This window comes from Balaenoptera ricei, chromosome 3 (assembly GCF_028023285.1).
Source record: "Balaenoptera ricei isolate mBalRic1 chromosome 3, mBalRic1.hap2, whole genome shotgun sequence".
Taxonomy (NCBI): domain Eukaryota; kingdom Metazoa; phylum Chordata; class Mammalia; order Artiodactyla; family Balaenopteridae; genus Balaenoptera; species Balaenoptera ricei.
This window is the reverse complement of record NC_082641.1, coordinates 55,524,415-55,547,334: the sequence shown is the minus strand read 5'-3', so window position 1 is coordinate 55,547,334 and position 22,920 is coordinate 55,524,415. Positions and strand designations below refer to the sequence as shown.

At 39.7% G+C, this 22,920-nt stretch overlaps 1 long non-coding RNA gene and 1 other non-coding gene across 4 annotated transcripts in view; one reads left to right on the top strand and one right to left on the bottom strand.

Moving 5' to 3' along the window:
- Positions 1–22,920, top strand: part of LOC132363646 (uncharacterized) — a 532,506-nt gene that overhangs the window by 141,058 nt on the left and 368,528 nt on the right. For all 3 annotated transcript variants that reach the window (XR_009502630.1, XR_009502629.1, XR_009502628.1), the window contains exon 2: positions 4,440–4,537. This is a non-coding gene — a long non-coding RNA (uncharacterized LOC132363646). The remainder of the gene's footprint in view (positions 1–4,439; positions 4,538–22,920) is intronic.
- LOC132364153 (U6 spliceosomal RNA) lies at positions 13,016–13,119 on the bottom strand. The gene has a single exon (XR_009502711.1). It is a non-coding gene; the product is annotated as a U6 spliceosomal RNA (small nuclear RNA).

Here is a 22,920-nt window from a genome sequence, read left to right as displayed (position 1 = left end):
CAAATCCATCTACATGCTACAGTATTCATTTGACCCATGGAAAATGCATACGAACCAGACTTGCTGATTGGGATTAAGTACCTATATTAGCATCAGGAGAAGAGAAATTGCAAAGAGATGGGAAACCCAAAAAAATGGGGAGCCGTGTGATAGTCTACTCTCCCAGTGGTTGGTATGGTTCTATTGTTGGGTTCTATAGGTGGTTGAATGGATAGAGGAGTGCCCTGTGTTACCCAGGTCCTCAGAGAAGCAGATGCCAAGATGGGATTAGATGTGTAAGTGATTTATTGGGGGAAATGCTTTAAGAGGAAAGGGGCAGGAGCTGGAGAAAGCAGGGAGACCCACCAGATGGTGATGCTGCTCTGACCTCTGCATAGGAGAAAGGGAAGAAAGGAAGGCCTTAGACTTCAGTGCAGTTCTAAGGAAGTTTTGTCAAGGCTCTTGGAATGGTATCCCTTACAGTTGGTATCCTTACCACTAAGGATACTGCCTTAGCATCCCTGCTGCCTCAGTCTTTAGTCTGGGAGCAGCCAATGGAAAGCCTGATCTTGGCTCAAATGTGATGGTAGATTCCAGTGTGCAGCAGCTGGTGCAGTTGTTTGCGCTCCCTGCAGTAGGACATCTGAGAGGTGCATTTTCATGGCCTCCCCAGTTGCAAACAGTAGCGCTCTTCCCTTAGGCCAGACCAGTGACTCATGATTACAAAGATTCTCCTTAAGTTTTCTGCATCCCACAGCTGTCTGCGTGGTAGAAGCTGGAGAGGGGTGGCAGGGCTCGGCAGGGTAGCTGAGCCGGTTTAGTCCTCTCTCTTAAGGGCTGCCCCTCCTCTTGCTTTTTGTCTTTCACATGGTATCTTTTTGGTTTTTGTCACTCGCTTTGAGTTTGGTGGCCAATTTTAGAAAAATGTGAAAAGTCCCTCTCATCTTATTACATCTTTCAATAAAAGACCAAATAAAAAGAAGTCCCTTATATATTTCTTAGGTGGTTTCATTATCCTTAATGAGAAAATTTTAAAATATTACTTCCAGTATAAAAAAGATATATTTTCTCTACAGAAAAATATCAAAAAGTAGAAAACTATTATTATACAGCAACCTACAGTCCTAAAATAACAAAAATTAATACTTAGAAATTTTATGTATTTCCTTTTAGACTTTTTTTTCTTATACAGTTTTGTATTCTGCTCTCCCCTCTTCCCAACACTGTGGCATAAACTTTAAAATTTTCTTTAAAAATAACTTCTGTTGTGATCATAAAAGTAATACTGGTTTGTTTTGGAAAATTTGGTAATATGAACTCTGATTCTACAATTGAGCAATAACCACAATTAATATTGTATTTCTTTGCAAAAAATATATAAACAAACCTAAGATAATTCTACTTATATTGCATCTATTCTTTTAATTAACATATTATGAGCATGATCTCATATTACTGACTAATCTTAAAGGTGCAATTTAAATAAATGCATAATTTTCTATAGTATGGATTGTCCTGTTATACACTTAGATGTCTAATCATAAATAATTCTGTGACATGCCTATTTCTCCACCTTTTAAATTATTTTCTTAGGGTAGAAGCCTGGAAGTAAGGTTATTAAGTCAAAGGTAACACATATTTGAAGGATTTTGATAAGTATGTTGCCTAACTGCTTTTCAGAAATGTACTAATTTACATTTCCATCACAGTGAATGAGATAATTTTCTTTTCTTAGACTGCCCCTTCTTATCTTAGTCTCAACTCATTGGTAGTTGCTCTCATGTATCCCACTTCCTTTATTAGTGTGAGGATGTCCTGAACTTACTTCAGGGGAGATGTTTTTCAGTGAGAAGACATGAAATTTAGCTTTTCTTACCATCTTTAGTGTCACCACTAGCAATTGCTTTTGATATTTCTTTAATTCAGTTTCTCCTCCCTAAGTTTAGAAGCTCCCAATAAGCACATCAATTTTCCTTTGCGTCCATAGAACATAGAGACACATAAACCTGTGTCTGGCTTGCTCTAATCATAGGAGCCTTTTCGGATTTTGTTACTTTTAGTTTTCCTGCTTTTTCAGATGAAATCTTTCTGTCTTGTTCTTCATTGATAGCCCCTGGCTACTTTGTTCCAGCCACTGACTTCTTTAAAGGCTGGTTCTGACACAGAATTTAAAGTGACACTATTCCTTCTAACACAGTAGAAAATTGAATAGAAAATTGACTAACTTCATTACGTTCTTAGTTGCAAAATGTCTGGCTAGACTCACAGGTTTAGTTTCTGACCACGGAGTAGAATTTTCCCCTGTGGGAAACTGGCTCATGTATTGCACAAGCTTTGGACTCATTGGCATCTGCTTTAACCAACAGGAAGCACTAGCTTTGCCTGGAAAAGATTTAGGGACACATTCACGGTTTTCTGTGAGATTTGGTCCTGCCCCTAGGATTTCCAGACTTGGGTCAGTGAATCATGGTGGGGGTGACAGTGGAAACTCTTGTGACGAAGGGACAGACTTTGTGTGTAAGAGCCTAATTCAACCTCTACTGAAGTCTGATGGCCATCGAGATAGGCTCTGCCAGTCTACCAGGGCCACAGAGCCAGAGCTCTTGAGTCAGGACCCAACTTCTCTGTGATGTCAAGTCTTTTGTTTTTCCACAGGCCTTCATATCTCTCCACAAGGCACGTGGGAAACCAGTTTGTTGAAGATTTTAATCTCAAATTTGCTATGAGTCTGATACCCGAAGCCGAGAATGCATTGCACCGTACTATAATTAGCAGTGTAATGCTTCAGATCTTTAGAGCTGAGGCCACAGATCTCATTTTGGGAGGCAGACTCATTATGCCCATAGCTGTAGTCATGTGAATCTCACACCTCGTGGGCAACCCAGAGAGGACCATGGCAGGGGTGGGTGAATGCTCTAGGATCTACCCCTCTGATAGTCCAAGGGATGGGCTCTCTTCCCCATCTGTTCTCTTGTGAGTACCAGACCCACACAGCTGGTCTCAGGCATGGTCACATCCATGTTGATATAAGAATATGTTTGAATAAGCAATCTGTAGTTTGGAGATTTAATGAATTCCATGAAACCTCTAGCCTTAGCTCCTTGCGCCAAGGCTTTCCATGTGTTAAGTGTGTTAAAAAGACCTTGCACCTGTGGCGTGGCTGTAATGCCATCCGGGAAAAAGTTCCAGAACCCAGCTAGACCATATTCTTTTTTTGCTTACATCAATCTGACTAGAGAAGAAGAGGGTGAAAGCAAACTTCTTTCTTTTGCTCAAAGAACAAGGATAGATTTGGATCTAATGTTTGCTAAATAAGAGGTAAGGGAAAAGGATTAGGGCAAAGGGCTAGGAGGTCTTGAGTCAGGGTTCTTAGTTCTTCTACTGCTATTTTGAGCCTACTCTCTGCACAAGTCAATACAGGCAAAGCAATGGGAAGATTAAATAAGGGCCCAGAAAAATCCAAGCAGTGTACATAGCCAAAAGGGAATATTTAATTTCAAGACTGAAACAATTATTATTTTCAATTTCTCTACTCCCCTCCCTTCTCCTTTTTCCTAGTAAATGCAGGACAAAACTCACTTCAAAATCACCTGAATAAACACCAGTATTATACCCTCTGGTGAAGCAAGACTGTGGGTAGTTGGATTGGAATTAGAAACAAAATGAGTCTAATAGGAGAGGAAAAAAGAAAAAGTTGAAATTTGGAATGAGGCACAATTTGGATCAGAGTATAATGCTCTGGTGGGTAATAGATTGGATAATACAGAAAAGAGGACAGAGGGAAAGAAAGAAAATATTTAAAAATAAATTAATTGCAGCCACATACAGATCCTTTAGCAAAACTAGAAGCAGCCTGAACGAAGACAGCATAACACAACTCTAAATTACTAGACTATATTCAACTTAATGGCTATGAAAGCCAGGGAAGCAATACAATGGTGAGTCATTTAAAATGAAATGTATTTTTTTGTGTGTGAAACAGAGAAAGGAGAACAAAAGCACTGAAAGAGTGAAATGAAAATAAAAGTTTAAATATGTAGATCCAAAGTCCAGAGGAGACTAGAAACATTCCAAAGCAAGACAAAATGAATAGTGAGAAATAAGAAGATTACACTTAACAAAGAAATGATTTTTTTAAAATATTTATGTATTTATTTATTTGTTTATGGCTGTGTTGGGTCTTCGTCTCTGTGCGAGGGCTTTCTCCATCTGCGGCAAGCGGGGGCCACTCTTCATCGCGGTGCGCGGGCCTCTCACTATCGCGGCCTCACTTGTTGTGGAGCACAGGCTCCAGACGCGCAGGCTCAGCAATTGTGGCTCACGGGCCCAGTCGCTCCGCGGCACGTGGGATCCTCCCAGGCCAGGGCCCGAACCCGTGTGCCCTGCATCCGCAGGCAGATTCTCAACCACTGCGCCACCAGGGAAGCCCAGAAACGATTTTTTTGTTTGCTTTATTTTAGGCTTCACAAAGGAATGTAAAAGACAAGTACCAGGAAAAGACATGATTCTCTGGAAGAAACAAGATGAAAACCAACATGACCAAATGAAAATAAAGAAGGTAAAGACCATTTTTTGAACAATACCTTCATATCACCACAGCTGGGGAAAGTGGAAAGAGACAGAAAACTGGTAATTATTGCCAAGAGACTTAAACCATGCATTTAGGCAGTGATTATTTATTTTTAAATTTGCAAGTAATCTCATGGACACATTTTTGTTATAATAATTGTAATAATACAGTCAAAGAAAATGTCCCCATTGGCCCCACCCAAACCCACTTTTCTTCCCAAAGTGTTTATCAAAAAAAAATGTAATAGAAATAACAAATGTAGATGGTTATCGTTTTCTCAATAAGAAAAATGTATGTTAGCTGGTTCTTGCTACTCTTCTTATGCTCACTTTTGATCATCAGGCAACTCTGAGTATAAAAATTCTAGTATTTCTATTTCCCTTTTGATTTTTGTGGTGCTAAAATGTTCTTGAAATTAAAATGTTCCACCCCCTCCCACTCTTCAAATCCCCATCTGTTCTCTTCTGAGCACAAGACCCACAGAGCTGGTCTCAGAAATGGTCACATCCAGGTTAATATAAGAATATGTTCAAATAAGCAATCTATAGTTTGGAGATTTAATTAATTCCACAAGACACCTAAAAAGTACCAGGTAGTATTTCTAAGAGATGGAGGGACAAAGATAAGAAAATCCTGGCATAATACTAGAGAAAACTCAAATATTTTAATCCAGCAGAAACTGGAATTGAAATGGTTAATGCGCACACCCCAGAGTCATGCAGATCTGGGTTTGAATGCCAGCTCTGCCACCTATTATTTGTATGGTCTTTAGAAGTTGATGATATTAATTCTTAAGGTTTGTGTCATGCTTTGCATTTTCATACCCCTTCACCGCCACCCCATCCTTTATGGCAACGGATTCTACCTCTTTGGCCACAGAGGTGGACACAAGATAGACCAATCACAGTGTTTATCACTCCTGACCACAGTGATTGGCTCAGAGATGAACACATGATCTAATCTGGGCCAATTAGAGTCCTTTTCTGAGATTTTTTTTCTATCTGGAGCAAGAAGAGAAGAACTTTTTTTTTTTTTAACCTGATGATGAGGCAGTAAGAATGTAATTTCAAAGGTATTTGCAGCCATTATTTCAGTGTTGTGGGAACAGAGAATAAAGCAATCAAAAATATTATTTTATTATGTTATTTGAATAGTAAAAATAGGTATACTGTACATATATTGTATGTACATTATATATGTATTCGTTTTTGTTTTTGGCTGCACTGTGCAGCATGTGGGATCTTAGTTCCCTGACCAGGGATTGAACCTGTGCCCCCTGCAGTGGAAGTGCAGTGCAGAGTCTTAACCACTGGACCGCCAGGGAAGTCCCTGTGTCATATAAACATAATCCAATTCTCTTGGCTCTTTTTAGATGTAATTACTATCCTGAGTTTTGTGTTTAGCACAAGTATGTATATATGTGTGTGTATGTGTATATATATATATATACATACTTTTTTTGTGTGTTTAGCACAAGTATATATATACCTAAGCAATTTATTATTCAGTATTGTTTAAACTTTATAAAATGATGATAAATGATGTATGTTTCCATCATTCTACTAGATGGGCAAAAATTGAGAAGTCTGACAATTTCAAGTTGTTGGTAGAGTTTGAAGTAATGGGAACTCATATATAGGAATATAAACTGGAACAACCTGGCATTATCTTGTGGAGCTGAATACGAATGTAGTCTAAACCCTGCAATCACATCTAGGTATATACTCTAGAGAAACATTTGCACATGTGTTCCAGCAGACAGATATGATGACTTATAGAACCTCCATACATAACAGAAAACAAAAAAGGAAGTAAACCAAATGGCCATTTATGGGAGAGTAGGTGAATGCATTGTGGTACATTCACATGGCAGAATAGTATGCAAGAGTGAATATGAATGAACCGCAGGTGCATGCAACAACATGGATGGATCTTAGAAGAAATACTGAATGTGAGTAAAACCATTTTAAGGAGACAGTTGGGTTCTGTGAAGAGTTCTGTAGCTGTCCTCCTAGTCCCCAGTTAGACAACTGGTCTTGACATCCTATTTTTGGGCTGCGGTAGAAGCGGGCAGCAGAGGCTCGGATGGGCAGTAGTCATTGTTGTTCTGACCCACCACACTGGTCACCCCAGGGGAGGAACGTAGTGGAGAGGGGCAATGTCTACCTTGGTGGTGAGGTGCAGGGTCACCCTTTGCCTGAACATCTGGATTCCTGAGTGGAGTTGCTTCAGGGACCAAGAAGTAGACACTGAGGAATCTTTCTTCTGCTCAGGGTCAAAAACCTGTGACAAGCTCTCTGCAGGTCTTATCTGGGTGGTCTCTAAGGCCTGACCCAACAGGCCTTTAATTACTGATGGACTACCATTGATGACATCTTTGGGATGAGTTTCTGACAGCTTGTGGTTTGATCTCCAGCTGCTGGGTCCTCCACTTGGGGCTTATGTATTAGTTAACTCGTGATTTTGGCCATCTCCCAAGAAGATGGTGTAAACAACCTCTCCTTTTGAGATCTTAGGTGCTATACAAAGGCAGCTTATCCTTTATTTTCTCTACATATTATTTCATCAAGAATCATTGTTTTACATTTTAGCATCTCTAAAAATAAAAATGTATCTTACAGTTGACAGCTTCTTAACAGTGATAAAAGGTAGCATTTTTTTCTTTGTTGATGATACATAAAATGGAGGTGTGTCTCACGATCAACGGAATCTTAGACTTGATTAAATAGGATATGCTTACCTAATACAGATAATCTACTTTTGCTCTTTTCCCAAGAATTATTTTCATACATAATGATCTGCACAAATAAGCAATATTCACTCAACACTCTGGAATAGAATGGAGTCATATGTATAGTTTTGTAGTAGTTGGTGGAGGGGAGGAAGGAAGATCTTTGCAACTCTCTCCATTGCAGTAGGCAGCAACCAGGAAGAGGCATTGTAAAATGAGAGAGAGAGGGAGAGAGAGAGAGGGAGAGAGAGGGAGAGAGAGAGGGAGAGAGAGAGAGGGGGAGAGAGGGGGAGAGAGAGAGAGAGAGAGAGAGAGAGAGGGAGGAGCTTCCTTGTTTTCTGATCACTTTCCAGTCCCTCTGGAAGCCTGATTATATGTCTTGCCCTGGGTTTCTTGAGTTGTTATAATAAATCCCCTTTTTCTTGGTTTAAACAAGTTTCCATTTCCCACAACCTAAGGATCTCTAATTAAGACAAGTGCTCAGCAAGATACCCAATATTTAATGAATGCTCTGTAAGTGCTTATTGTTTTATTATTGTATTAAGGGATTTATTGAGGTTCACCGAAAGTACTTTGAGAATAGAAAGGAAAAGAGAAAAAAGTTGATTATTTGGTCCCCAGTTGGGCTGCTTGGGGAGGGTCTTAAAGAAGGGTGGGTGATACTCGACAAGCGGAGGTAGGAAGCCAAAGGCTTCAGTGCAGAAGGATGCTCAGCAAAGGCGAGGGGAGGGTTTGGGAGCTGGGATAATGTGAGGCTCCGGCCGGAGGCTGAGCCTGGTTTGGAAGGACCTTATATATATCACATGATGGGATTTTTGCTCTATCCTGAAAGGCTTGCAGAGGAAGCAGGAGGCACCAGAAGATGACTTAAAAAAGAAAAAAATAAATAAAGGCAATCACATAAGAAATTGCTTAAACATATCACTCTGACACAAATGTGCAAGAGGAAGTGGAGAGGAAGGGAACTGTATTGGGAGGCTGTGGCAGTCTGGGTGAGAAGAAATGAAAGGGAAGCGAGGCATCAACACCCCCCTCCCGTGTGACATTAAATAGTGCACGCGGAAGAGCGGGCTTGTCACTGGTCTGTGCAAGCAGTCTCCTGCTGACAATCAGAGTGACTCACAGGTGTCCCACCAGCTCGCCCTCTTCGTGCAGGAGCTGTTACATTTATAAGCCTGCTCCAGTAGCAGCCAGGCTAGCTAGCTGTGCCCTTTGACTCCTTTCCTCAACCCTCCACGTGTTTGCCTGCCACCTGGTCTTGTCCTGTTTCCTCCCCGCTCCCAGGCTCTTTCATCCAAATTCAGACGGTAGAGTTTCCACTTCTTCTTGGTAGCTCTGCACATTGATTAGACCATTTCAGACATTCTGTGTGTTTGTGCCTGAGCAGCGCACCCCTCCCCCACCTCACGCAACAGAGAGTAATTTGAAAAGAGCCTAAAACTAACAACTTACACAGGCTGAGTTGGGACCTTTTTTCCTGTACTATGGCGTTTTGACAGCAAGAAAAATGACACTGGCAGAGCACTTATTGATTCACAAAAGACCTTCCCTGTGAATTTGAATACAGATCCACCTGTGCACTCTAGACAAATCTATGTCTATTTGGGGGGGGGGTGGTAAAAAGCTACGGTATTATAGATGTTGTCAGTGAACTTGACCTAAAGAGAGATTCTGTTTTCCCAGTGGTTAGTGCAGAAGAAATCCATACATATATTTGGCTCAATAAATATTCTTATAAATTATATGGAGGATGATATTTTTACGTTTGGGGGAATAATTCTTATGCAGTGGAAGTAAGGGAAAAATAAATTGGGAATATACTGCTCAGTTCTGGCCGTGTGGTCATTTTAATGATGCTGTAAAAACAGAGATGGAGCAAGAGAGTGTTTCTTTATGAGGATGGGCTGACTACTTAATGCTCTCAATCTGGAAAGATGAAGGTAGAGTGGGATGTGATAAAAAATTTAGTCATGAAGGGAATGAATCAGGTGAGTAACAACTCGGAAAAATAAGAGTAAGGAACATATGCTGACGGTAGTTTGAAGACAAAAGAAAGTGCAGCTTTGCATGTTTATAGTAAAGTCATTCATTATTCCAAGAAGCAGTTAGGTCAAGATATGATGGGATTTAAGCAAAGGCTGAGATAAACTCAAGGATGCAAAGTTGGCAGTGGATATACTTAAGAAATACGCCCACATTTTTGGTTTTAAGTTACAAAAATAACATGTTCATTGGAGAAGAATTAGAAAAATCATATAAGCAAAATTTTTAAAAATTAAAAAATCTGTAATCTCTTAGAGATAATAACTATTGATATTTTGCTGTATAAATACTTTATTTTTCTATTTGTTTACTTAATTTACCCAAATGGGCTCCAACTAAGCATATTGCAGTTTTTTTCAACATAATATTTTGTGACCATCTTTCCATGTCAGTAGCTTTATAGCTACACAAACGTTTCGAAGTACAAGGTGTTGCTTTGGATGGATTTACTATAATTATCTTAACCAATTCCATATTGCTAAATGTATTCTGAGATTTCCTACATGTTTATCTTCTAGGTTTATGATACTTTTGTCAACTTAAAAATGTCCTATTGGATTTTAAATGCAATTGCATTGAGTTTACAGATAAATTTTGTGGGAATCTTTACGGTACTGGGTAATTTTCTCTGGAAACACAATATATCTTTTAATTTATTCTTGTTTTCTTTTATATCTTTCAGTAAAATTTTAATAATTTTCTTCATATTGGTCCTGTATATTCTTATTAACTTGATTCTTAGGTCCTCAGCATTATGATTACCTTTTACTCCTATTGTGAGTGGTTTCTTCCATTATTCTAGTGGTTAATTTAGGATATATAAGAAAACTATTGCTTTTAAAATATTTTATTGTTCAAGTGGCTTCCCCGCCAAACTTAGTAGTTTTAGTTATTTTCTAGTTGTTTTCTTAGGTCTTCCAGTTAGACGATCAAATCATCAATGAATAATTATATTTTTGCCTCCTCTTTTTCAATATTTATACTTTTATTTTGCTTTTGTATCCATTTTAATTGCCAAGCACTTCTAGAATGATGTTAAATAACAGGTGTATGCCTGTCTTGTTTCTCATTTTAATGGAGTGCTTTTATTGTTATATCTTTAGGTGTAAAATTAGTAATTAGATTGAGAACTTTTCTTTTGCAAGTTACATTAAGAGAGTATTAACATATTCATATTCTACTGAGCTCTTTTAAAATCAAGAGTATATTTTGATTTTTTCAAATATCTTTTTAGCAACTTTTGCATGATCATATAATTTTTCTTCTTTGACTTATTGATGTGAATGATTTACTAGTGTTGAAAGTACTCGTATTCCTGGAATGGATTCCTATTTTGTTACTGTCCTGGTAATCTATTGCTTCATGACAACCTGCCTCAAAAATTTCATTTTGCTCACAATCTTATGGATCAGAAACTGAGGAAGGGCTTGGTTGAATGGTCCATCTCTGATTCTCTCGGTACTAGCTGGGGCAGTTGGAGCCAAAGGATCCACTTCCAAGATGGGTTCTTCATTTACATGTCAACTTCCTGGGTACCCCTTGGCTTCTTTCTCCTGTTCCACATGGTCTCTTGTTGTATAGCCACTTTCCTTCTCACTTGAACTTCTCAGGGTTTAGTGACTTCTGAGTTGTCACATTTCTTACACCTTATCTGGCTTGAAAAAGCAATGATCCCAGACACGGAAGCTGGAAGATGCCTGATGTCCTAACCACAGAAGTTTCAGAGTGTCACTTCTGCTGGATTTTATTGGTCAAGCCAGTTGCTAAGGTCAGTTCAGATTCAAGTGGAAGGGAATTAGGCTCCACCTTCCAATGGGAGGAATAGCAAAGAATTTGGAATCTTTAATGGCTTATTATTTTTAAAATTGTTGCTGGTGTGATTTGCTAATATTTCTCAATATATTTGTGTAAACATTCCTAAATTATGTTGGCCTAGAGATTTCTGTGCTGTATTTACCAGGCTTTTGGTAACAGGGTTATGACATTTGGTTTTTAAAATTGAATTGGAAAATTTTGATCTTTTTCGTAGTCTCTTTAACACATTAAATAACATTAGAATTTCTTGCTTCTTTTTTTAAAAAAATTAATTAATTAATTAATTAATTTTGGGCTGCACTGGGTCTTTGTTGCTGCATGCGGGCTTTCCCTAGTTGCAGCGAGCGGGGGCTACTCTTTGTTGTGGTGTGCGGGCTTCTCACTGTGGTGGCTTCTCTTGTTGCGGAGCATGGGCTCTAGGCACGCGGGCTTCAGTAGTTGTGGCTCACAGGCTCAGTAGTTGTGGCGCATGGGCTCAGTTTCTCCGCGGCATGTGGTATCTTCCTGGACCAGGGCTCGAACCCGTGTCCCCTGCATTGGCAGGCGGATTCCTAACCACTGCCACCAAGGAAGTCCAGAATTTCTTGCTTCTTGAAGATGTATAAAACCTCCCAGGCCAAATGTCCTTTATAATTTGACAATTCTTCGATGGTATTTTTATTATAGTATCTTTGATCTTATTTATATTTCTTACTTCTTCTTGAGTCAATTTTCTTATTTTATATTTTCCTAGTAAAAGAAGTCACAACAATTTTTGACAAGTATTTGTCGCAACTTTTGATGTTTTCCAGGACTGATATAGATGTCTTCTCCTTCATTTTAATTTTTTTTGTCTATTTCAATGGGAATGTAGGAAGGAAGGCAAGTTTTTTTGATTTGCCAAACTTTAATACAGAGATGTAATGCTCTAATTGTCATAGCTGTGTTGTAAGGTATTACACATTATTTATACCTTATGTCATTTAATAGGAATGAATACCCTGTGAGATAACAAAAATTACTCTTTTTATACAAATGAGTTTATGTTTTATAACACAAGTCACCTACTATAAGTTCATTACAAAGAATTATTAATTTAAGTTCAGAGTCATCAAATACTCTTTGTTGAATCAGATGGAAAGCAGGAATTACATCTATAATGTGTTTCATGTCATCAGTTGTGACTTTTGTCCCTCATGTCGATTAATTCATTAAGCATATTTAGTTAATATCTACCAGTCTCCCAAGAGAGATGGTGAGGTCCATGAAAAATATACCACATTTAAGTTGCTAACAGAATCTTAAAGTACATAATAGTAACCAAGAGATAGAAAATGTTTACAGAGGAATCCCAGCATCACCTGTAATTTTCTGAAACTGGAGGGAAAAACAAAAGACAAGACAAAGCCAACCATTAAAAAGTAGAGTTCAAAACTTCCAAAAAAAAAAAAGAGAAAATGTTTAATATTTGATATAAATGTCCAATTGGATTAAAAAAATTTTTTTTATTGGGGTAGAGTTGTTTTACAATGTTGTGTTAGTTTCTACTGTACAGCAAAGTGGAGTTCCCTGTGCTATACAGCAGGTTCTCATTAGTTATCTATTTTATACATATTAGTGTATATATGTTAGTTCCAATCTCCCATTTCATTCCATCCCCTCTTTCCCTGCTTGGTGTGCATACGTTTGTTCTCTACATCTGTGTCTCTGTTTCTGTCTTGCAAACCAGTTCATCTGTACCTTTTTTCTAGATTCCACAAATATGCATTAATGTACGATATTTGTTTTTCCCTTTCTGACTTATTTCACTCTGTATGACAGTCTCTATCTCCATCCATGTCTCTACAAATGACCCAATTTTGTTCCTTTTTATGGCTGAGTAATATTCCATTGTATATAAAAACATGGAACACTTCACAAATTTGTGTGTCATCCTTGCGCAGAGGCCATGCTAATCTCTGTATCGTTCCAATTTTAGCACATGTGCTGCCGAAGCGAGCACAAGGAAGGCAATTTAATGCATGGGTTCAAACTGGCATCTTATGAATGTTCTTATAGTCCTTTTTTTGAGGTAGAAATATCTTAGAATATGTCCATAGTGTTGTTATAAGTAGAGCTTTAAACAGAATGATCCATAAATCTGTTTTTTGTGGCATTTAAACTTTGTGTTTTGAACCAAAACTAAATGGGAGCTAAATATTATTTTATACTATTCTCATAGAGATGCCAATACTGTCCCTACTAAATGAGGGCTTCATCAAGATATGTTAGCTCACAGAGGAGAGATGGAAGATGAATCTTAAATAACAGAACTCAGATATCTGACTACTGATCATCAAGATCAATAAGAAGACAGTGAGTACCCCATGAATTGTAGGATAATTGCTGGTAAATTTTCATTAACAGGCTTCCAAGTGAGTCTATGTGGTGTGTGTATGTGCCTTGTGCAAAGTTCAGAAAGTCCTTTGGGGAAGGATGATGAGATTATGGGGAAGGCAAGCAATGTAGGATGCTAAGAGAAGAGACGCCAGTAACTTGCCATTGGCACAGGCTCACTCTTAGCCTAAGTTTCCCAATTCTGGGAACATTTTCTAATAGGGAAATGTGGTCTATATCACTAATGACAAGGGGAGATACTAGAACTCTGGATAGTTCAGATGGAAGCAAATGGATGGGTGGATCACTCATCTTGAAGACTTTGAATTTGTGCTGCAAGGAGAGGTTGCAGAAAGCATCTCTCGTGGTAAAGCATTTCACTATTTAGAAAGTAAATTTTACTTAAAAAGAAGCTATGGGTAGACCGTGCAAAATGAGACCCAGAAATAATTGGAAAGGCAGCAGAGGAAAGATGAGAGAGTTTGAATAAGTCCTGAAAGCCCAAAGGCTGAGAATACCAAGATAATTTAAAAATACAGGGAAGATTTGAAAACACATGTAGCTGCAGGGAGGGTTGGCCAAAGAACAGAAACAGAGAAAACCATAGGAAATGGAAAAGAGGGGAAATGGAAAGGGATGAAGATGTTACCCTTAACAGGAATGCAGACGCACGTGGAAAGATGCCAAAAAAAGCCAGGCGAATAAGTGCTCTGGATGGAATCTAGTGTATGTAGCTGAGGAATGAAAACAAAACCCACCACTACACTAGTAATAGAGGGTGGGAAGACTACCAAAAAATCAGGGGAGAACAATGTGGGTCTCAACAGGAGGTAATATATTGTATGCAAAGGCATTTGAGCATACAGCGTAGCATTTAGACACATGATCTAGAGAATGCAAGTGCAAAGGGCAGAATAGGAAAAGAATGTCTGGCCACTCTATATATAAACCTGTAAGTCTGAGCTAAATTTCTCTTTGTCTACTCTGGTTACTGTTTGCTTCTTTGTTGACATGTAAAACATTTCCACAGAGTGGTTTGGGGGTATTAAAGTGAAACCGGGCTCATGGTAGAAAACAGAAGACTACGAGAGGATTTTATGATATTTAATAGTTGCTTTATAATATAAAAAAAGATTTGTTTTTTTTTTGGTTGTTCCTGTGTGCTTTACAGAATCAATCTCATGGCTTAATAACCTTACACCTTGAGCACCTTTGTATTTTGTGCTTAGTTGCAAATACTTTAAGCAACAGATTTATTATTTCTTCCTGGATCAGCTTGGGATCCCCTTTGAGGAACTATGTCTTCCAAGAATTCAGCTGACCACATAGTCCTAAGCCTAGAGTTTTGGGGAAAAGATTTTTTTTAAAAAAATTAATTAATTAATTAATTAATTTATGGCTGTGTTGGGTCTTCGTTTCTGTGCGAGGGCTTTCTCTAGTTGTGGCGAGCGGGGGCCACTCTTCATCGCGGTGCGCGGGCCTCTCACTGTCGCGGCCTCTCTCGTTGCGGAGCACAGGCTCCAGACGCGCAGACTCAGTAGTTGTGGCTCACGGGCCTAGTTGCTCCGCGGCATGTGGGATCTTCCCAGACCAGGGCTCGAACCCGTGTCCCCTGCATTGGCAGGCAGATTCTCAACTACTGCGCCACCAGGGAAGCCCCTGGGGAAAAGATTTGATTTGTAGCTGCATATTTGTGTTTTTGTTCCAGTGGAGTTAGAATTTACCTTGTAAGGAGTAAATACTCATCCTTTGGCACCTGGAAGATGGTATAGCATCTTAAAATAACCAGAAAAGTAGTACAAGAATCTCATAACTTACCTTTCTGCCTCCAGCTCATCTTTTTTTTTTTTTCCCTAGTGAAATGATCTTTAAAATAAAATAAAATAAAACTCACCATTTAACATCGTAAGTGAGGTTTAAACTAACCCAAAGAAAGAAAAATATCTGTAAGTTAAGGGGACTTATAAACTAAAATATCGACTTTTGCAGCAACCTTTTGTCATCTGGGAAAAGGCAGGTCTCTAGGAAGAAAAAAGAAGTGTGAAGAGGTGGGAAGGAAAAAAAAAGATGGAAGAACATCTTCGTCATTTAAGAAATATTTCATAGACACCAAATTGTGTTCTAGATACTTTAGCGTTTCATTAACATCTTGGGCTCCTCAATTAGAGTGACAGTTTTCTGAGGAACAGGATTATGTCCTTTTAGTTTTCTTGACACCAACCACAAGGTCAAATAGCTAAATTCAAAAAATTTTATTCTCTTTAACTTTTCTACAGCATTTGACTCTGTTGAGAAATTTTCTTTCTAGATATTCTCTTTTTTTTTCTTCTCTACTGACACTGCTAGAGTTGGGCTCTCATCTGTCACCTGGTGTCCCACCTGCAGTTTTCTCTCCCCATCCCTCCCATTTCATCCTTCCCATTGCCATCGAAATTGCCTTTGATTAATTCACATCCCTGCTTAGAAACCAGTGATAGCTCCTCACTGGTGGATGCTATTGTAGGCTATTATTGTGGATGCTATAGGAAAAATTACAAAAATCTTTGGCCTTGTGTCTAACTCCAGTCCCAGTGGATGGAGGATAATCAGTTTCCCCCTCTCCACTGGGCCCAGTCTTCCTTGTTCTCCCCAGAACCTACTCTGCAGCCACACAAGACATGTGGCTCTCCAAGTGCCTCCTATGACTAACCTGGGTCTTAGAAGGGGACCATAGCTGTGGAGACCTGAACCTCAATTACAGTGGAGAAGAGAGGAAAGATTGAAAACCAAGGGGCTTGTCTGAACAGTGGTGACCTCAGCTGTCTGGGCAAAGTGGTTTACTAAAGACCTCAGTGGAGAAATTCTATGGCTTAAGAGCAGAGTGGAGTGTATTGGTTTGTGTTCAGTGTATTTGCTCTATTGTTTTGGATGGGAGAGGGGTAGTTGTTGGATATGGGAAGGCAAAAGGATGAAAGTACAAGGGAAGTGACAAATGCCTCCATTTGTCTGAACTTACTGTGAACCACTCTAATCACAGGTATCAAGTTTCCTGGAGAACAGGTTCATGGGGTAAGAGAGGCTTTTGAGAGGGTATTTTTGGCTATTATTGTGGTTGGTATTAACCACAGTGTGCCTCCGTATGTATCATAACCATGGTGACCATATGTTTCCAGGTTAGCATGAGTCAAGGTGGTAAATTTTAATATTTACTTGGGAAAATATGATCACCATAGCTATGGACTACAAAGAAGAATGATTCTTAGATGACCAGTGCATGATACGCCCAGTCAGCAAACAACTAGGAAAAATTGAACGTATTAAATAAAACAGTATAAAGTATGGAGAGTCCAAATTAATTAGAATCTGATTTCTACCACCCTATGTTACCTTCTTCTGACCAGTTTGGTAAATTTTGTCTTCTTTAACCTTAAAGTGGGCCAATTCTAGAGTTAAACTGATTAAGCACACATCTTTGACCTGGTTTTGAAATCCAGGAAATTATGAATTTTTATGAATAAATTGCAGTAGAGAACGAACGCACCGCCAAGTTTGCATGTGACCTTGAATTTAAAAAAAGCTGTGCTACTTCCCACAATCACCATTAGCATTTGGTCAGAGCATCTTTTTTTGAGCCATATATAGGCACTCTGCAGGTTCCTTGTAATACAAACAGGCAAAACGTAGAACGTCAGACAGGTTGCTTAAATCAGGTAGGACAGATGTTGTAACCATTATTGCCTCCCCTCACCCCACTCGAAGGTAGCAGAAGAGCACCTTGCTCTTACCTCCGTATACTCTGTGCATCGTTTCAAATATCTGCTCTTATCCGAGCTCCACCAGAATGTGGACCACTCATCCTTAGATTTTCCTTAGACATCGGAGTTTCAATAATCAAATATCATCTTTTTTTTAATTTTTAATTTTTATTTATTTATTTTACTTACTGACCTACAACACTATGTTAGTTCGATACTTCTGTGCATTAAATGATCAGCACAAGAAGTCTAGTTGCCATCTGTCACCACACAAAGTTATTACAATATTACTGACTATATTCTCCTTGCTGTACGTTTCATCCCTGTGACTCATTAATTTTGTATCTGGAAGTTGTACCTCTTAATCTCCCTCACCTGTTTCCTCACCGCCTGCCCCCACATCCCTCCCCTCTGGCAATCACCTGTTTGTTCTCTATTTTTATGACTCTGTTTCTGTTCTGTTTGTTCATTTGGTTTTTAGATTCTACATATAAGTGAAATCATATGGTATCTATCTTTCTCTGTCTGACTTATTTCACTTAGCGTAATACCCTCTAGAATCATGTTGTCAAAAATGGCAAGATTTCATTCTTTTCTTGGCTGAGTAATATTCCCTAATCAAGTATCATCTTATCAGACTCTAAAAGCCTGTTCATAATTAATGCTGCAGATGAAACCAAACTTCAGAATAACTGGGCTTCCCTTTACATTTTTTTTTCTAAATAAGTAACCAGGCAGGTGTTCCACGTGAAGTGGGCATATCAGGGTCCTCGTGATTTCCTTTTGAGCAGGAAAAGTGTAAAACATGAGCAGCAATGTGATTCAGGTCTGTGATGTACCACTGAATAGGGCTGGGATGCAGAGTCTGTATTCTCAGTATCACCTTTATGTCCTTGTGTAAATCAGGCTTCCGCTTGCCTTCTTTGTGGTTGAACATATTACAAACTCTCAGTGTTCCCTTTCGACCCCCTGGACACAGTTGTCTTGGGATTTGCTGGCATGTGGGAGGGCTCTGACAATGGTGGAACAAATCTATTCCTGTAATGGGGTATCACGGTGGCTCTGGTGCATAAGACAGGATGCTTGATGTCTTTATCTGCCCTCCCAGACACTTTCGCTCCACTTCACCTTGTTTTGTGCCCCAGGAGGCTGACCTGTGTGGACCAGATCAGTGAGCTGCCTTGCCCTCAACTTCCAGTTAGGTTTGGCAGTGTGAGCTCTGGTGGCAGATGGAAGGGAGAGAGGAGAATGAGATGAGGTCCAGGTATTCATTTCCTTGCCTCTATGCCTGTGTGCTAATGGCATGCTGGCCGCCTCCCTCAGCTGAAGGCCTCAGCTCCTGTCAGCTCCATACAGCTTTGCCTCTGGATTCTGCTGTTTGGGCCTCAGATGTTAGCAGTGCCCTTCTAGTACTAGCTCTGAGGTAACACACCATCTCTTGTGTTATGTTATGTTATGGGTATCCCTGCCCATACCTTTGTAAATAGTCCCTTAATTAAACTCTCCTCAAATTACCCAATTCAAGTATGGCATCTGTTTCCTCTGGGACCCCAACTGATACAGGGAGTTATTCTTGAATAAATGATGTTGGTGGAAGAGTCCTGAAGGACTGTATCAGTGACCCCCAGAACCTGGCAGTAAGCAATGCAACTGATGCACATCTGTAAGTTGCCCCTGGATGCTGCCCGTGAGAGGGAAACTCTAATCGCCTGTGATTTCTGTTGCTGCCATCTGAGGCTGCCTGGGTTACCAGCCTCCTTGCCCCGGGGCAGCTACACCACAGCTTTGACTTTTATTTGGAGCCTGGGAGAAAGGAGGAAACAAGTCTTCTCCATTAGTGCTGTTGGATAGAGGAGGCTTCTGAATCAGCAAGTGAGAAGAGACTTTGAAGCATCACCAGGTCTCTGGTGGCCCTCATCAGTCCTCTGGTGCTGGTGGCCCAGGTCCACCCTGGTGGCAGGTGTCAGCAAGGGGAGCTGCGCTGAAGCACCGGGCCTGGTGCCTCCCTCCTGCAGTCTTCTTTGGCATCCCTGTCCCCTTGCAAAGCAGAGCCCCATTAGCAAGTGAAATGTCATAGTTTCAAACAAACAAACAGGCCCTGCGGTCTGCCAAGTCGTCTGGGTGAAATCACAAAGAAATCTCAGTGTCCTACGCCTCGTTGGGGCCTCCTCTCAGGGGGTTGAGTAATGCTTTCATGACAGGAGCAGGACTCACTTTCTCCCTGCTTGCTCGAGGGTGTCCAGCTCCAAAGCCGTGACTCCTTTCTACCAGTGACCCTGCCTGACCAAGCCTAGTGAGGTCCCTGGGAGCTGGGTTACCCTCTGTCCACTGTCAATTTAAGCAACTTGGTTACTGTTTGGGATTCGATGGATCCCCTTTCTTGCATCCTTTTCCAGTTCCAGGTTCCCTGAGGGAAGCTTCCCTCTCCACTTGACTTTTCTTGAGTAGCTCATCAGAAAAAACCCAGGGACTGCTCCAGATTGAGGAAAGTGGGCAGGGACACTATCTCTGCCCAAACCAGCAGCCAACTTTATCAAATTCTGGTAGCACAGGAGGGAGGAAGATGCCAAGTAGAGTTGAATTCCTTGGCAAAGAAATAGTAAACAGCAAAACAGTCATTTCAGAGGGCAAACTGTTTGCCTCACTAATAAAGCATGGCTCATGATGGAAAATAACTCAGGAGAAAGTAGGGAGCAAATGGATTTAGTTGCTATGGGAACGCAGTTGGAAAAAAACATGCAATATGTAAATACTGTAATTTGGTATTTTAATGTACTTCTTTTCCATGAAGAAAATGCTTTGACAACTAAAACTAACAACTCGTTCCTCTGCTATACACAGAACTGATTGACAGAGGCTGGGCAAGTGGGTTTCTGAATTCCATTTTGCCCCTAGGAGCAAATAGATCTTTATTCTCAGGTGTAAAAATCAAACATCAAGAGCAGTGGTTTTCAAGTCTGGCTGCATGTTAGAGTCACTTGGGGAACTTGAAAAAAATTGGCCACACCTGGTCTGATTAAATCAGTTTCTTGGGGGTGGGGAGGTGGGGAGGTGGGGGGTACTGGGCATTGGTATTTTTAAAAAGGTCCCCAGTCTTGTCTTTCCTAATGGGCAGCCAGTGTGGCAAACCACTGGCCTAGAATCCTGATTTGAAATACTTGGCAAATATGGATCACTTATTTTGCCATACGCCTTCACTAGGTTTTATTTCACCCAATTTTTTTTTTTTTGGCCACGCTGTGTGGCGTGTGGGATCTTAGTTCCCCACCAGGGATCAAACCTGCGCCTCCTGCATTGGGAGTGTGGAGTCTTAACCCCAGACCAACAGGGAAGTCCCCGATTTTTGATGATTGGATATTTTAATACCGATAATATGAAGTGATTAGCAATCATCAGTCTTCCATTATTAGTGTTATTATCTTCACCATAATTGATTAGTGTTTCTCTTATTATTTAGAGCAAACATATGATACTATATTACAAATCATTATCATTTAGCCATAATAATAAAGATGATTAATTGCTATTATTTGAAAAATTATGAATTGATAGCTTGGGAAGTTTAGACGTTGCTCTAAATGTTGATATCAATCTATATTTTAATAATTACCATTATAAGTTATCATTAAGCTATGTAATAAATCGATAGAAAATATTTTCATAGACATAATTGTTCAACTTGCTTAGCAATAGTCCACACTAGAGCTGGTAAGTGGCATAATTTTTGTTTTCCAGATGGGAAAAAAATGTTACACACAAGAGACATGTATTTTGCATTAGTTTATATGTTGCGACCATGGCACACCTGTGTGCAGAACTCCAAAATTTCAATTTTTTTTTCTAATTGCCTAGCTCCTCTGTCTTTATCTCTGTACAACATGAAGTCTCAACCCTTCTTCTATGGGATTACTCGAGGAACAAGTTAATCCAGAGCTTACTGGTACCCAGAGAGAATTTGAATGGGTAAGGAAGGAGGGTTCATTGAAAAGTTAATATTATAGGAAACAAGAATGAATTGTGAAAATCTCACTTGGTTGTCCAGTCTAGATTCAGGTGGTGAGGAGGGGTAGGAGGTTACTTGGGATTCCAATTTATGGAAATTTTGCTTTCTTCTGAAACAGTCTCACTCTTTTTACCTTCAACATTATCTTTATTATGTTCAACCTTTGGAGGCCAGCCCTCAGGTCCAGCCTGACTAACTTCAGGTTATACCTTCCATCCAGGCTGCTGGGTCTCCTGAAGATAGGCCCAGCATGGGGGCTCCTCTTACAATGTCTCTTCTGATTGTTTTTGAGATGACCTCCTTTTACCCTCCAGACCAGGTTAGATTCTTTATTCTCTATTATCTGCTTCCATAGCACCATGAAAAAAGCCTCCTTTGTAGCCCTTAGCACAATAATTAATTCATACTTACTTACATAATGCTAGCTGTTCCCAAAAGGCAATCAGTTCCATGAGGGCAGGAAACAGTAGTCTTCATCCTTGTATCCTAATTATCTTAGCACAGTCCTTGGCACATATTGGATATTCAATAAATACTGTTGACTCTGACTATTTTTTCCTGCTCTGTGCCTATTAATTAAAGCTACCCTGTTTCAGATACTTAACAATAATTTTTATTAAAAATAAACTTTTTTTGTTAAGAAAATTTTCAAATGTTCTAAAAGTAGAGATTTTATAAAGAACAGCTATGAGTCTGTCACTCAGCTTTAACAATGACTACATCCTGCCAATCTTGTATAAGTTTTTTTCTAATTAAAATAGATAATTTTTAGACTTTCAGTGTCAGCTCTGAAACATCTTCGGATTGAAAGTCATCACTTCCGTTTTTGCAAGAAACATTGGAATAAACTATATACCAATGACTTTTCTGAGACCTATCAGAGAAATGAAGTTGCAGGACAAATCACCACCCTGAAATCTGGAGAGAAAAGTGAATCCAAAGAGCCACAGCTTAGATCTGCTTATCTGAAGTAGAAGCTGCTGGTAATTTTGGTAATAAAAGTGATAATTTTGATGAATTGCTGGAAGCTGACTGTGAGCTAGCCTGAAAGTGAGAAACTCCTGGTACTATAGTCTTAGGGGGTCCTCACACTTCTGTGGGTTTCACCTCCAGGAACACTACCAGGTTCTCATGGTGAAGGTTCAAGAGGGATTCCCTGTGGCTTTGGCAGGGGAGGGGAAGAGTAATCATTGTGATATGCCATGAGCATGTTCCCTAACCAAGGCCTACTCTCCAAGGGGAAAATGCCAGAACCTTATCTCACTGGGGAAAGAACATTCCTCCCACTCCAGCCCCCTTTAGCCTTCCATTCTCATTTAAGTCAGGGGAAAGCTACAGGAAGCACTTGTGAAGGTCACAGTCCAGAGACTAAAGTCCACTAAAACTGAGATATAATCATATGTTTATAGAATGCTTCCTCTCTCCCATACCTCACCACAAGGCTTACCAAAGGCAAGAATAAAATAGTCTGAAGAGACTAAGCATCAGGCCCAGACTTAGATATGACACAGATGTTGTAATTATCAGATACAGAATTTAAAATAATAGCAATGATTTATAAGTTAAGAGCTCTAGTGAAAAAAGTAGAAAAAGTAGACAGTATACAAGAACATGTGGATAATGTAAGCAGAGAAATGGAAATTCTAGGGAGGAAATTCTAGGGAGGAATCAAAGATGTCTTTGATGTCTC